The 8136-nt window shown below is 36.0% G+C and overlaps 1 long non-coding RNA gene across 1 annotated transcript in view; it reads left to right on the top strand.

Moving 5' to 3' along the window:
* The window catches only part of LOC107024254, a 22576-nt gene extending 19486 nt beyond the window's left edge, over positions 1-3090 (top strand). The window contains exon 3 of the long non-coding RNA XR_001457330.2: positions 2774-3090. This is a non-coding gene — a long non-coding RNA (uncharacterized LOC107024254). The remainder of the gene's footprint in view (positions 1-2773) is intronic.
* The last annotated feature ends 5046 nt before the right edge of the window (positions 3091-8136 follow it).

Below are 8136 nucleotides of genomic sequence, written 5' to 3'. Positions count from 1 at the left end.
TATATATATGAACATACACATACTAGTCTCAGGACACGTGAATTACATGTGTATCCCATTCAACTATTATATGGAAGATAATTGCAGTAGGTTGACTATTACATAAAATTGGTGAAGATATGTATGAATACTGAAAACATATTACTTTAACTTTATAAAAAAAAAATACTTAAAAACATATTTAGATCCATATGCCAAGGAAATTCTTCCTAGACTATATACAGAGAGTGTTAAAGATATTTTGGATTTTAGAAAGACATATTTGAACTATGAATTCAAATATCTATAATAATTACATTAACTTTTAGTAACTGTGTTTGAAAAACTCTTATACATATTTGATCTATTTATTAATACAATCAATGAATTGTGACTAAAATTTCTGAGTTGATCTTTAAGTGATATCATTAAATCAATGTTAAATCTTTTACTTTTATGTAAGAAAAGTCAAAGAAGTTTGCTAGTTGTATAATTAATTTTAAAACAATCAGCCAACCTCTTAGGCTAAAAATTTATTCGAATCGTACTTCACTGAAAAATTATACTTTCTACATAAGTTTACCTTTTTTTTTTATGATATATCTATATTATCTGTTCAGTTTTAAATTTTAAGCATAACTTCTAGTTTTATATATGTAGTAGTCTCTTGATGCGTGTGTTGCACGTGTATCCAACGCAAGTAGTACATAAGAAAGAAAACTGCAATCAGCTGGCTATCAATATAAAAATCGGTGAAATATGTGTAAGAAAGTAAAATCTTGCAACTAGAAAGAACTCGAAGTAAGTGTAAAATAAGAAAATAGTTAATTTTGGAAAGTACAAGGAAATCTAGAAAACTAAGGATAAAAAGTGAGTTTTGGTCATTTTCAAATGGCAATAACTTCTGGCTCAGAATGAGTTAGCGGTAGTTTTTGTTATGGATGGAAAGATCTTTTCAACGGCGTTGAATTTGCCCAATTCCGATATCATATGAGGGAGATACGTCTTTCGGAAGTTGGGTTGTCGAATTAAGAAAATATCCAATCCGGAATTTGTAACGCTATTTTAGTATTTTAGCTACCTTATTATTTTATTCTATCTTTAGGAGTTTAATATTGGTTAAGGCTGAACATGGTCAGTTTTAGAAAATAAGAATTTTCATGCCAAGGCTAAGGAGAAAGGAGAAGAGAAAAGGAGAAGAGAAAAAAAAGAAGGAAAAAGGGAAATATCGTCAAGATCTACAAAGAACACTGGTATTTTGTTAAAGAACTTGCTTCAAACGGGTATCTGAGCCTCTCATAACGTTAAGATCATTCTCCCATGTGCCAAGCATCTTACTTCAGTTTGGATTCGTCCTAAAATCATTATCATAGTGATATTTTGATACCCTTTTGTTAAGTTCATGTGTTGTTCTTGAATTGCCTGAGTTATGAAGGTTTTGACTTCGTTACGTCGCATTATGACGTCTTTTCGAGGTAGGTTCTTAGGTATATTTGCTGGGTATTTGTTTCTAAAAGGGATTTAAGAAAAAGAATCGAGTTTGGGTGAATTGGGGAAGAAAAACGAAGAAGAGATTTCGATGAGTGAAATCTGGACATGGAAGCACAATGCGTGACCTATTCCTAGAATTAAAATTTCTTCTCTACGTTGGGGAGCTACGCGAGGTGCTCAGCCTCAAAATACATTTTCGGAACCAAATTAAATCATGCCTCCACGTCGCGGACCCATCCTCAAATTCTTATTTTCGGATGTTTCTCATGTTTAGCTATCTAGAATCATTCGTAAACATCATGAGATCTTTCCAAACACAATCTAATTTCTTAAGCCAATAATTCAATTCAAGGATCAGTTGAGTCAAGTGAAGAGCAATTAAGAATTAAAGTTAAGATAAATAGTCAAATGAGAGGAGTCATTTCAAGTTTTCATAAGTCTTTTACAAATATTTTAACTTTGTTTTAAGACATGAGTTTTGAATTCAGTAAAGAGTGAAGTTGAAATTCTTTTCTTCAAAGGTATAAGGGGACTAAGTATTCCCAAAGAGACTTGAAATGTTTTAACATTTAACTAGTAAGGAAACTTTGATTTTCAAGGTCCCTCAGGACAAGTTTTCAGAAAAGAACTATAGCTTTCTAGAAGAAGGAAGCAGGTAAACTATGATTTCCATGATAGCTTTGAGCTAAGTATTTTGAGCGCTAATATCAAAACCATAGAATCAATATGTTTTTAAAACATAAGACCCAACATATTTTCGGAGTAGTGAGCACCGATATGGTGGACAATTTAGACAACTCACATCCCCCATAAACCATGTAGCCACCATGGGTAGAACAAACTCATTCTTTTAGATGAACCCTTTTCATCGTAGAATAGTGGATCCACTAGGCATTTCAGGTCTTATACATTTGGCCGAGTATAGGATGCGCTGGTAGAGTCAGGTAGATCATTGTATCATCACTATAGCTCTTATGTGATAGTTGTTGTTTAGAGAAACTCCCATAGCAATTATGTATTTTCATATAAAACAATCAATTGTACTTTTACATATATTTCAAAGTTTTTTGCATCTTTTCATACATAGTGTTTATGGCATGTTTTAAAAAAACTTTTCTTTATACTGCACTTGTCTAATATGCTTTATCATGAAATAAGTAGTAAGTATTCATGAATTGAGAAGAGCCAAACTAAGTGTTTCTTTCAGCATCTTTTTTAGTATATGTTGTATTAGCATTCCAACTCACATACTCTTATATTCAATGTACTGATGCCAGTTGGCCTGCATCGTATTATGATGCAGATGCAGGTAACGAGGATCGACATCCAGCGCACAATTGATCCAGTTGAGCACCCTAGAGTCAATTGGTGAGCCTCCTTACACTCCGGAGGACATCTTTTATTGCTTTCTAGTTATTTCAATAAGATGTTGTGGGGTTTGTCCCAAAGTTTATCTCAGTCAGTTTAGAGGTTCAATAGACAGTTAGTAGTTCAGTAGTCGTTACATTTTCATTCTTATGTTAAAGACTTGGGTTGACATTTTGGCCAAGTTGAATGTTTAAATCTTTAAGACATTCCAGTTATTTTGTTATGTAGATGAGATAAGTTCTTTTATCTTTATATGTGTGATTTTTGTCTTCCGCTGAGTTAAGTAAGCAAGAACAAGGGTCCGCTCGAGGCGAGCAATGGTCACCGAGTGCTAGTCCCACCCATGTTTAGGCTAGACGTGTGACAAAGAATACTAGTAATTATAACATTTATTCACTCAATAGTATTCAATTAATTCATACTTGAGTTTACAAATTATTATTGAAAATCATTCTACAAAAACAACTTATAACTTTTTTTGAAGGGTGAGTTTTTTTTTTTTTAAAAAATAAATAAACTTGGATCATCATTAATCATTTGTATAATTTTTAAAAATATATGTATATACATTTGCCCAAGAAATTCTTATTAAGCTATATATCGATAGTGTGAAAGATATTTAGTACTTTAGTAAGCCATATTTAAACTAAGAATTCAAATTTAAGTAGCTGATTTTTGTATAAATTTTATATGGATTTTGTATATTTATTAATACAATCAATGAACTTTGACTTAAATTGTTGAATTTGTCTTTTAAGTGCTATAATTAAATCAATAATTCATCTTGTGTGTTTATGTAAGTAAAAGTTAAAGAGGTTTGTAAGTTATATACTTTACTTTCATGGTAAATTAATTTCAAAACAATCGCCAGCCTTTTAGGGTCAAAATCTATTCCAATCTTGCTTACACCGAAAAGATTATACTTTGTATACAAGTTTTTTTTGATATATCTATATTTAATGTTGAATTTTTCTTGTGTTATATATACTAGAGTCTGAAAACGTGCGTTGCACGTGTATCTCATAAAAGTAGTACACAAGGAAGATAATTGCAGTAAGTTGACGGTTAACATCCATATATAAGAATATCTCTAATTATATCATATATTTATAGTCACTCAATAGTATTTCATTAATTTGTAATTGGGTTTAATGATTATTGTTGAAAAAACATTCTACAGAAACCACTTATTATTATTCTTTAGTAGTGTGGGGCTGTTTTTTTTAAAAATAAAATATAAATAAATACTGACTTTCGTAAATAATAATTTTGTCCAATAAATTCTTCACATACTATATGTTACATCTTGCAAGAGCTAAAATTAGAAAGAAATAAATTGGAAACAACAAAATCTGAAAATCTTGCCTGTTATGCATGAGTTAGGAGTGGTGGTAAACTTCAAACGACAATATCTTTACTTTAATTATTGAATGAGTTAGGTGGAACATAAGATATCAAATGAATGGTCTTGTAATCCTCTTTCCAACGTCCCCACATTTGCTTATTTTTGAGCTTGTATGAGGCGATAAACATGGTTGGGAAGTTGCTCCTACGGATGGTGGAGGTAGTATGGCGCGAGTTGATGATATGTTACAGAAGATGAGGAGGTTTGCTGCTAATGATGAGCACGCCAAATAGTTTAGAGGTGATATAGCAAATATTGGGCAAAAGGTGGATGCACATGCAATCTCAATCAAGCATCTTGAATTGCAAATGACCCAATTGTCTTCTACTGTGAACCCATGCCAAACGGGTACTATTCCTAGCAATACTGTCCAAAATCCAAAAAATGATGGACATTGTATGTCAGTCACTACTCGAGGGGGTAAGCAGACCATAGATCCAACAATGTCATCTAGCGTCGAAGATGATAAGAGAGGAAATGATGAGGTAGAGGAAGTTAGTGGTGAGTTGGTAGATAAATCGGGGAAAGAAGCTGAGAAACCTCAAAAAGTGACCCACATTCCAAGACCACCACCGCTATTTCCGTAAAGATTGATGAAAAAGACCGAGGATGGTACATACCGACATTTTAAGACTATGTTGAAACAACTTTCCATCAATGTCCCTTTGATATACGCTCTTGAACAAATGCCCGGTTACGCCAAGTTCATGAAAAATATGGTCACTAAGAAGAGATCGGTTAGTTTGAAGGATGATGATCGTATGCAACACTGTAGTGCTATCGCTACAAAGTCTCTAGTGCAAAAGGAAGAAGATCTGGGTGCTTTCACTATTCCATGTACAATCGGGTTGTTACACTTTGCTAAAGCATTTTGTAATCTTTGGGCAAGCATAAATCTCATGCCTCTTCTATTTAAAAGAAGTTGGGTTTGGGTGACCCAAAGCCCACTGTGATGCGGCTACTAATGACCGATCGAACGGCGAAGAGGCCTATTGGTATACTTCATGATGTGCTAGTGAAACTGGAGTCATTTATTTTTCTGGACAATTTTATGATTATTGATTGTGAGGTGGACTTTGAGGTGCCTATTATTCTTGGGAGGCCGTTCCTTGCTATTGGTCGTGCCTTAGTTGATATGGAGAAAGGGCAGATGAAGTTTCGGTTGAACAATGAAAAAGCGACTTTCAACATTTGTAGGTCCATGAGGCAGAATGGTGAGCTCCAATCGGTATCTGCGATATCCTACAAGGTTGAGAGTTCGTCCGAGGTACAAATAGAAGAGCGTCTTGGTGTTGAGGCACTAGCGACAGTGATCATGAATTTTGAGAGTGACTGTATTGAAGATTATGGGTCATTGGTTGCGGCACTTGATCGAGGTGATGTTCTGTTCAAACCAAAGAAATTGGATTTAGATTTGAAGCATCACGAGTCTCCATCCGCGAAACCATCCATTGAAGAGGCTCCAAAATTGGAGCTTAAAGCTCTACCACCTCATTTGAGGTATGTATTATTGGGTAAAGGTGACACTTTGCCGGTAATTATTGCATAATATTTGAATATGCAAGAAGTAGAGTGTTTGGTTGAAGTGTTGAAGATGTTGAAGAGAGCTATTAGGTGGTCTATTCCGGATATTATTGGGATCCCTCCCGGTATTTGTTCACATAAAATCTAACTCATTCTCGATCATAAGCCCAGTATTGAGCACCAAATATATTTAAATCCACCTATGCAAGAGGTAGTAAAAAAGGAGATTATTAAGTGGTTGGATGCCGGAGTCATATATCCGATTGCTGATAGTAGTTGGGTATGCCTTGTTCAGTGTGTGCCCAAGAAAGGGGGAATGACTGTGGTCCCTAATGACAAAAATGAGCTTGTTTCAATGAGGCCGGTGATCGGATGGAGAGTGTGTATGGATTACCGGAAATTGAATACATGGACTGAGAATGAAAATTTTCCTATGCCATTCATGGATTAGATGTTGGATAGGCTTGCAGCAAAGGGGTGATATTGTTTTGTTGATGGCTATTCCGGTTATAACCAATTCTCTATTGCACCAGAAATCAAGATAAAACCATTTTTTCTTGTCCTTATGGAACTTTCGCATTCAAGAGGATGACCTTCGGTTTGTGTAATGCACCAGCTACTTTTCAGAGATGTATCATGTCCGTATTCTCCGATATGGTGGAGGACACTATTGAGGTATTTATGGATGATTTTTCTGTTGTTGGTGACTCGTTTGATCATTGTTTGAATCACTTGCCGAAGTTCTCAAAAGATGTGATGATTGCAACCTTGTGCTAAATTGGGAACATTGTCACTTTATGGTGAAAGAGGGTATTATATTGGATCATCGCATCTCAGAGAAGGGTATAGAGGTTGATTGAGCTAAAGTCAAGGTGATAGAGAGACTTCCTCCACCCATCTCTTTAAAAGGTGTGAGGAGTTTTCTTGGGCATGCGGGTTTCTACAAGAGGTTCATCAAGGATTTTTCAAAAATTGCACATCCTCTGTGTAAGTTACTTGAGAAAGAGTGTAAATTTAATTTTGATGAATCCTATCTCAAGGCATTTGGTGAATTGAAGGAGAAATTCTGCGCCCATTATTATTTCCCCAGATTGGAGTAAGCCATTTGAAGTGATGTGTGATGCTAGTGGGGTTGAGCTTGGTGTAGTTTTGGGTCAAACAAGGGATAAAATCCTTCACCCCATTTACTATGCCAGTAAAACCCTTAATGAAGCCCAAAAGAACTACACTGTGACTGAACAAGAGCTCCTTGCGGTGGTCTTTGTTTTCGAGAAATTTCACTCCTACTAATCATTCTACCTTGATATATTTAATGGCAAAGAAGGATGCGAAACCGAGGTTGTTCGTTAAGTATTACTGTTGCAAGAATTTGACTTTGAAGTGAAAGATAGAAAAGGGACCAAAAATCAAGTTGCCGATCACTTGTCCCGACTAGAGGATGAAGCTATGCGAGAATTGGGTGAAAAGGCTGAAATTGATGATACTTTCCCTGATGAGCATGTATTGGCCGCTTCTCAAGACTTCATTCCATTGTTCGCTGATTTTACAAATTACTTGGCTATTGATATCGTCCCATCGTACTTGGCCTTTCATCAAAGGAAAAAGTTCATGCATTATGTGTAAAATTTCTTTAGGGATGAGCCATATTTATATAGGAGTTGCGCCGATGGGATAATTCGGCGTTGTGTGCCGGAAGTCGAGATGTTGAGTGTTTTGGAGGCATGCCACTCCTCGCCTGTCGGTGGACACCTCGTACCCGGACAGCCCATAAAATCTTGCAATGTGGCTACTATTGGCCAACAATCCACCAAGACGCTCATGAGTTCGCCAAGGCATGTGATAGGTGCCAAAGAGATGGAGGTGTTTCTTGACGACAAGAACTACCTTTAAATCCCATTCTTGTAATTGAGTTGTTTGACATGTGGGGCATTGACTTTATGGGACCCTTTGTGAGTTCTCATGGATGAAGTATATTCTTGTGGCAATTGATTATGTGTCAAAATGGGTGGAAGCCATATCACATGCAAATAATGAAGGGAAGAGTGTCACCACATTCTTGAAAAAGAACATATTTTCCAGATTTGGCACCCCAAGGGCCATTATTAGTGATGGGGATCCCACTTCTGCAACAAGTTGTTCAAAGGGTTGTTGGAGGGGTTCGCCACAATATGGCCACGCCGTACCATCCTCCGACTAGTGGGAAAGTTGTGGGGTCAAACAGGGAAATCAACAAGATTCTGGCAAAAACGGTGAATGCGAGTAGAACGGATTGGTCAAGGAGGCTTGATGGTGCTCTTTGGGGCTACCGGACAACATACAAGACACCCATAGGTATGTCTCATACCAACTTGTATATGGGAAGTATTGTC

This window comes from Solanum pennellii, chromosome 7 (assembly GCF_001406875.1).
Source record: "Solanum pennellii chromosome 7, SPENNV200".
NCBI lineage: Eukaryota > Viridiplantae > Streptophyta > Magnoliopsida > Solanales > Solanaceae > Solanum > Solanum pennellii.
Note: the sequence above shows the minus strand (reverse complement) of the source record. Positions and strands in the feature narration are given on the sequence as shown.